The sequence below is a fragment of the Mus caroli genome, chromosome 12 (assembly GCF_900094665.2).
Source record: "Mus caroli chromosome 12, CAROLI_EIJ_v1.1, whole genome shotgun sequence".
Taxonomy (NCBI): Eukaryota; Metazoa; Chordata; class Mammalia; order Rodentia; family Muridae; genus Mus; species Mus caroli.
The window spans coordinates 28,898,164-28,906,214 of NC_034581.1; the positions used below are offsets into that span (position 1 = coordinate 28,898,164).

At 39.8% G+C, this 8,051-nt stretch overlaps 1 pseudogene; it reads right to left on the reverse strand.

The window, feature by feature from the left end:
• Positions 1-5,881: 5,881 nt before the first annotated feature.
• On the reverse strand, positions 5,882-6,905 carry LOC110306420 (annotated as a pseudogene).
• Positions 6,906-8,051: the final 1,146 nt, after the last annotated feature.

Here is an 8,051-nt window from a genome sequence, read left to right on the forward strand (position 1 = left end):
AAAGTGTTGGTTGATAGAAGAATTGGAAACTACAAAAAATGTGGTGACATCGAGGACCAGACTTGGCTGCTCTACCAGTTGAGGCAACCTTTGCCTGAGGGTGGGTACTTTAGTGGAGTGAAATATACCCTGAGTCTGAATTGATTTAAAAAAAATGCTTACTACTGTGGAGTTCTCTTGAAGATAAAAAGAATACATCCATCTGGAAGCATTTCATGATTGAGAATATACTACATAATACAAGATATTGTTTTTATAAATCTCTGTTATTAGATGATAACAATGTGAGGAAATTGTACATCTGCAGGAGCATGGACAGTGTAACAAAGGCTGAGTGAGGATGGATTAAAGATAAAAAGACTACAGCTAGATATTTTTCTTTTGGCTTCGTTACTCTTAGAAGTTTCAGTGGAAGATTTTTATCATGAGTTCTTTCCTGTTCCAAGGCCTCTTATTGTTTCTGAGCCAAGAGTTATGATGCGACCTACTTTTTAAGCCATGTGATGTTGTAGATTTAAAGAATTGTCAGTTCTGCAGGAGGTAAGGGATGATGAGCTGCTGACCTGACTACAGAAGCCAGGGACCGTTGCTGATGTTATCACGCTTATGTTGTTAATTGTATGTATCAAGGAGGTCAACCTGATATAACATTCCAATATTCAGGAGACTTAACACAGTGGAGACATCAACAATTCTGTGACAACAAAGAGTTAGACCTTGATGTTGGCAGGAAGTTGCTTTTTAAAAATAGTTTTGCTAATTCTTGGTGTTAACTGCTCATATCTATCTCAGTTATCTTTTAACTTTTAAGGTTTTTTTTTTTTTTTTAAAGACAAGACCATACTGTCTTCTCTCCAACTACTCATTCCCTGGATACCACTCATCATTTTGGAGTTAGATAGACTCTGTTACCTACTCTTCCTCAATTACTGGAAACTTCAACTGCCTGGTGCAGCTTAGTTTCCAAGTTAGCCAGCTTTGGGTTCCCACAATTTTAACCTCCAGGTTCTTTGAGTGACCTTCTGTGGCTGCACTCAATGCTTCATTACCATTCAGACAAAGAGGTACAACTCTAGAATGTGATACATCACACCCTATTCTCTCAAAGGAACTCAGGCAGCTCACTGTCTCTCTTATTCCTCAGCTTCTCTCATACTTAGTGGTGGTCCCTAGCACCACCACTCAGGTTTCTTCTGGATCACTACTCTCTTCCCCAACAGCTCCCACTCTCACCTTTCATCATTGATTTGAGTTTCTCTCATACTTTTTCCCTTGTGGCTCCCTTCACCTTTGCCATTCTAGTCTAGACCTCAGGACACATCACTCTTTGTCATGTGATGAATCTACTTATAGACCTTAACCTCACCATCAGCCTTCTCCTTAGTCCTTCTGGGTTCATTGAGCTAAGGAGTAAATAACCATTGCATTGCAGACCACTGAGAGCTTTAAACTTCTTAAGATTCTTAAATATCCCTGCTTATCTACTGTTTTCCCCTCACAATAGCTCCTTCTTAAAAAATATACTCTACCAGTTTCCTCAACCCATGTTCACCTGAAAAATGACTTACATTAGATATAGAACTTAAATGATAGATAAGTTTAAATTCTCACCCAGTCACTAATGGACACATCCTTCAACGCCCTCCAACTCTTTCACCTTATTTAAGAGAGAGGTCTTCCTTCTCCCACTGAAGACATGCATTCAACCATCATTGTGGCTTAGTACATGCCAATAAGCATTGTGCTACATACTAAGTGTATAAAAGATAGAAAAGAAATTAAAATACAGTAGGTGAAATGTACCTATGAATGAATTATAAAAATTGTGGCTATGGAAATATGAATAGGGTATTAAATGCTGTGGCACTAAATGCTGCCTGATTCAACCTGCACCGAGAGGAGGAAGTGAAGTGCCATATCATGAGGGCCATACTGACTGGGATATTGCTTGACTCAATATTTAAACAAGGATTAACCATTAACTAGGGAAGGTTGAGGTTAAGGAAGGAAACAGGAAAGCCAAAAATTGGAAAGAGAAAGAAAAGGAAGAGGGAGGGTAGAATAAAAATATGAAGTTTGATGCATCTCACAAATAACTTCACATTAAACAGTCTCCTCAGTGGTTTTTTTTTTTTTATTTAGTCTTCTCGTTTTTTTTTTGTTGTTGTTGTTGTTGTTGTTTTTTAATTTCATCTAGTATATAACATCATTATCTATTTGGTCGCTAGAAGTTCTGATTATTCCCTCTTGTTTCCTTGCCAACTCCTTCACTTGTAATTGCCTACTGTTGATTCTACTGTATCAGCATTTCCTAGGCATCTCTTCTTTCTCTATCTCTGCCCAGGGTTGGTCCAATAGGCTCACAATTGACCCCACCCTTGCACTTTTTCTATAACAATCATTCTAACCTGTACAACTGATCCCATCCCTGCCCAGCCCCAAACTGGCTGTTCCAGCACAGCAATAAAGACTTTCCTCATACAACCTCTACCCTTCCTGTTATAGTTCTCACTCCCTGGCCATCACGGTGTCTCTGGACTCTAGGACATTTTATCAGTACTTTCTCTGGCATAACTTTTTATTTCAAGTCTATGAATCTCTCCCCTCATAGGAACAAGAACATTCATGTCACTTTTTTTAAAGGCAATCTCACTACATTATTCTGACTGGCCTGAAACTCTCCATATAGATCAGGCTGTCCTCAGTTTCCTAGAGATCCAGTGCCTCTGCCTACCATGTGCTGGGATTCAAGTCATGATCTAGTGTGTCTGGTTCTTATGCCTTATGTTTTAATATACACATTATTTTTTATGATAAACAGTTTAATAAAATCATACAACATGCAGAGTATGTAAGTGCTTATAGTAAAAAAGCATATAAATTCTATGATAAAAATTAGTGAACAATTTAAAGTAGGGTGCATCTTAATACTGATACAACAGCAATATTAGCTTTATACATGTTAAGATTTCTACTTTTTTGAAGCAGGTTCTTACCAAGTTGCCCAGGCTTCCCTCACCTCAGTTTTCCAAGTAGCTGGGACTACTAGCAGAAGCTGCCATACCCAGCCTAGAATTTTTAAATTTATTTATTTTATTTATTTATTTTAACGAGCCTTGTATGCCATAAGAATGATCAAATGTACAGTAAATAGTGGTTTATTACTATTGTAAACATTACAACTGCCCACAAATGACATTCTATTACAAACCCTTACTTTATTTTCAGTGATCATATCCCTTATTTCTACATAATTTCAAACTAGCTAGCATGTTTTCAAAGGAGCTCTGCTGGATTTGTTGGTGCTTACCTTAATCTTACCATGTAATAAGTGGAGGAATAAAGATGCAAAGTTCAAGGCCGTCCATGGCTAAATCGTTCCTGGACAGAATAGGATACATGAAAACCTGTCTCAAACCACAAACAAAGAAAGAACCTTCTAGCTGGTTCTTAGATGTACCTCTTCTATATATCTATATTATAAACATACATATGGATCTCATAAACAGACCTGCCTCTTAGGTGCTAAAATCTGTTCCCAGGGCTACTTTCCAGTCTGATGACTTTCCAACACCATGATTTGCATCTCAAAGTAATATCATTCAATAGAAATAGTGGGATTTCTGGAAATACAACTCTATGTTAGGATTTCTTTCCTACCATTGTGCAATAACAGCATCAGAGATGTTCCTGGAGCTGGGCGCATGGCTTGGTGCACTTGCAAGAAGCACTTGCCCAGCATGTTCAAAGTACCGATACTCCTCTGAACTGAAAAAGAAAGATAGCTATTTCTGCACCTTGAGTGACACTCACTTTAATGGAAATGACCCTTCTACTCCCCTTAGAACATATGGGATGGGATCCTGGCTGAAGCTACATAGTGTTCAGTGTCACAAAGACATGTAGCAAACCATGGGATCCCAGAAATAAATTGCAATTTTTCAGGAATAGACAAATGAGGTATCTAGGTAAAATATAAGGTTCTCAGTTAAATGTGAATTTCAGAGAATAAGACATGTATATACATAGGTATGATGAGTGATCAATTAGTTTTGCTGTCACTGTGATAAAATAGCTGAGAAAAGGGAGGGTTCCTTTGGCTTATAGTTCTACCACACATCCATTGTGGAAGGGAAGGGATCAAAGGAGCAGGAGCTTAAAGGGTCACATTGCACCCACAGCTTAGGGGGCTCTGTCCCTAAGGGTAGATTATCCCATCTCAATTAACCCAATCAAGACGGAAAGCCATCCTCCAGGTAATTATAGATAAGATGAAGTATATAACTGATATTAACCATCACATGAATGAGTATGTGTAAGTGTATGTTTGTGTGTTAGTACTGGTGCTTGAACCCAGGGCCGTGAATATTTGAGAGAAACACTATGTTCTTGAACTCCCTGCAAAGAATTAAATATAGTTTTTAAATGTAAGTGTACCTCATTCAATATTAAGGAGATATTTCTACTAGTTTAGCACATTCATGACCTTGAGTTCTATCTGTAACACTCAAATATTAGGGCGGATTTATTCTTAAGTTTATTTATGGTTTATCTGAAATTCAAATTTAATGGAGTACCTTATATTCTTATTTGCTAAGTCTGACAGCTCTAGACTAGCAAGGATGGTATCCACTGGGAGATACATGACTGCCAGCGAATACACAGGGTGGTAAGGAGCAAAGCGGGAACCAGGCTTCATGATAAAGCTGCCACAGGCCACAGAGGATCCTTGGCAAGGCATTCTGGAAAATAGAGGCTGAAATCATGAAGATTGTATTTGACTGCTGGAACATGGACAGAAGATAAAATAGTAAGGACTAAAGGCTGAAGGTAGAGTTCAGGGTATATGTACTTAGCATGTGTGAGGCCCTGGGTTCAGCCCCAAAGAGATGAAGCAGTGGGAAGAGGAGGAGGAAGAAGAAGAGGAAGAAGAGAAGGAGGAAGAAAAAGAAGAAGAAAGAAGAAAGAAAGAAGAAGAAAGACTCAGACTATGTTCATAGTGTCATAACTTCCTGTTGTGGATAGCCCTGGGGCCAATTGTAATTGATGTTAATTCTGTTTTCCCGTGAGGGGTTTCCAAGAAGGAATGAGTCAGCACTCAGATGATTTCCTGTAAACCTGCTTCCCACCTTAATTTATAAATAAATGCTAGAGCTGGGCAGAGAAAGAAGGGAAGGTGGAGCTGAAGGTTTTGGAAGAGAAGGAGAGAAAGTGAGGATCACAGAGGAGGAGGAAGAAGGGAAGTGGAATAGAAGCACCTGGCCTGGAGAAGCCGCAAGTTCTAAGGGGTCTCTTCTACGGGGAAGATGGTAGTGTAGTGGTAGATCTGCCCAATCTAGGCATATAGCATGCATTCATATTAATTGAGTTGTGTTTTCATTGCCCAGGCTTATTTGGGTTGGATATTTACTACAACAACTTCCTTTATATAACAAATTATTTATACTGTTAGCATTTCCTAACATATTTATTAATTTTGTGTGTTGGAGGGGCATATATCATAGTTGTTTTCTTCCCTGCATTTGGGTCCTGGGCATTGAACTTGAGTCACTAGGCTTGGTGGCAAGTGTCTTTATCTTTTGAACCATATTGCCAGCCCCTATGGAATTAAATTTGAACAGTCACTCTAACCTAAATTGGGTAATTCCAGGAATAAACATTAGTTTGCAGACTGCATTTTCTCATCTGGTCCCCTTACCATCGTGAACACCAGAAAATATCTAAATGCCTTTATGTCACAGTATGTGTAGGCAGGCTCCAGACATACTCACTCTGAGTCTTTAAGAAGAATTATACTCATAAACATATTTTCGTACATTAACATTTGGGAGGTTGGTCTGTCATTGTATGTTTCACACCAGGAAGTCAGTTCGAGTTGTTCTCAGTTTTGTTCATCAAAGCTGCTTGTAGAAAGTGGCAGAGATTGGGGCTTTGAGGATGAGCCAGCTGTAATTTCCTCCTTAAGGCCTGAGTCATGGTTGGAGTGAGCCCAGTTCCTGTTTCCATGTTTTCTTTATTGTTAAAAGAGGCCCCTTTCTAACTGGACTTTTCTCAGCAGTTTCAGGAGATTGATTTGGCTTTTACCAGGAGTAATTAAGACATTTTTAATTCGAGTTGCTGACACCCTGGAGTTAGGTTTCAGGGTAATACACTGCAGATCAGAGACAGTAACTAGTGAAGTCCGTTCCTCTGGTGGTGATGGTACAAGTATCTTTCTTTCGTCAATACTCTGTGTCTTTTTTAGTTTCACAGTGAGCCGATCTTTAACTGTTATATGCATGGGTCCATCTTTCTTTAATGGATCAACCTGAAGTGCTTTAGTGGTACCAGATTTTCTGAGCAGCAAAGGTGCTAAGAGTGGTGGAGGTGGAGGAAGGGGGAAGGAGGAGAAGACTGCGGTGGAGTGGGAGGGTGACTGGCTGGCTGTGTGGGAGGAAGTATGGTTGTTGGAGCACAGGCAGGCAAAGTTATAAGTTTATCACTCAGGCAACACGTGTGGCAACAACTTGAACAAGATGAGTTTTCTGAGATGCTCTTTGGGTTTTCTTGAAGATTGCACAATTCACTTTTCAAAACACACAGTTGTTGTTTTAGACTGTGAAGTTCTCTGTGGTAGACTCTATCTTTCAATACTTCTAAACTCTGGGCTACACAGGTCTGACTGCATCTGTATATGCACCATGCTCTATTTGTCCAAAGGTTTATTGCGTCTTTGATGTTAGGAAAGCTAAAGTTCCAAGACGATCATAGTCAGTTTCTGCTTTGGAGAATAACCACTCTTTCTAGTATGGGTGGTGAAGGAGGAGGGGTCAGTAACGTAGGGAGGACCTAAGGGGCTACTTTCTTCTTAACACTCATTTGGTTTTGGCTTTTAGCTTTCTTCTTCACTGTTTGAACTTGGGCATGATTTTAGTCTAAGAGCCTGGGGATTAGACGAAGTTCAGACCTAAGCCTCTTCCACACCATAAAGAAAACCTAATATACACATTTTGAATGTAGCCTGAGGCAACCATCTGATGGTTAACCCATCTTTGTTCTTTCCCAAAGGATGAGCATGATAAGCCTTCTCAACCCGGCCTTCTAGCTTTTAGTTTCTAGAGGATGGTGACACTAATGACCTTCAATAAATTAATCCCATTTTAATCTCATATCAAGAGTCTTAAGTCAGCCTAAGTGTCCTGATGCAAGTTATATTTCCCCCTGCAGCTTTAAATACACATTTATGTCATCTCTTAGACTAAAATTATGCCCAAGTTCAAACAGTGAAGAAGAAAGCCCAGGACTCCCCCTCTACCTCTCATTGCCATTACCTCATCTATCATTCTTCAGAAAGCCTCTCTAGTCACACAGTGCAGTGCAGAGTTACAGCCAGTCACACCCTGTCTGTGCCCTAATACAAAACTTTTACCTTCTCTTCATCTATAACTCTTATGGTTTTATGACCACCCCCCCCCTCTATGGGGCCCAACCTTTCTGCAGAACAGGGGTTGTTCATTCTCCTAATTTCTAGACTTTTGCCTGGGTTTCTGGAAAGCAGGTACTCCATTAACGCATGTCACTAAATGTAGAAGGAACGGGATGGGAAAGAGGAAAGGCTTCGGACAAAAGCCCAGATGCTTTGAGTTTATTTAGCCTAGGGCAAAATTCCAGTCATGCACTAAAGTCAGGTCATTCTAGTCTATCCTAGGAGCCATCATTGTGTTCTCTAAAGCTGGAATCTGAAAGCATACAGTCTTACAGAAACCTGAACAGTAGTTTAATTTACTAAGGGATCCGACCTTGAAATAGTTTAAAAAAAAAAAGTTTCTTGGGAGATTGTGAGGCAGTTCTGGCACTCTGAGTTCTTGCACAAGCAAACTAAAATCCAGCTCAGGATAAAAGGTCGTAATCCAGGAAAGCAAACATTAAGTGTGACCAATCAGAAGCAGTCAGCAGAGATCAGTTAGAAAACCAGACTTTCCACTGAGTGATTCAAACAGGGAAGGCCACTGCTCTATTCTCAAGGATCCAGCATTCCCTTTGCCTCACTTCCACATTCCCAGTGTCCTCCC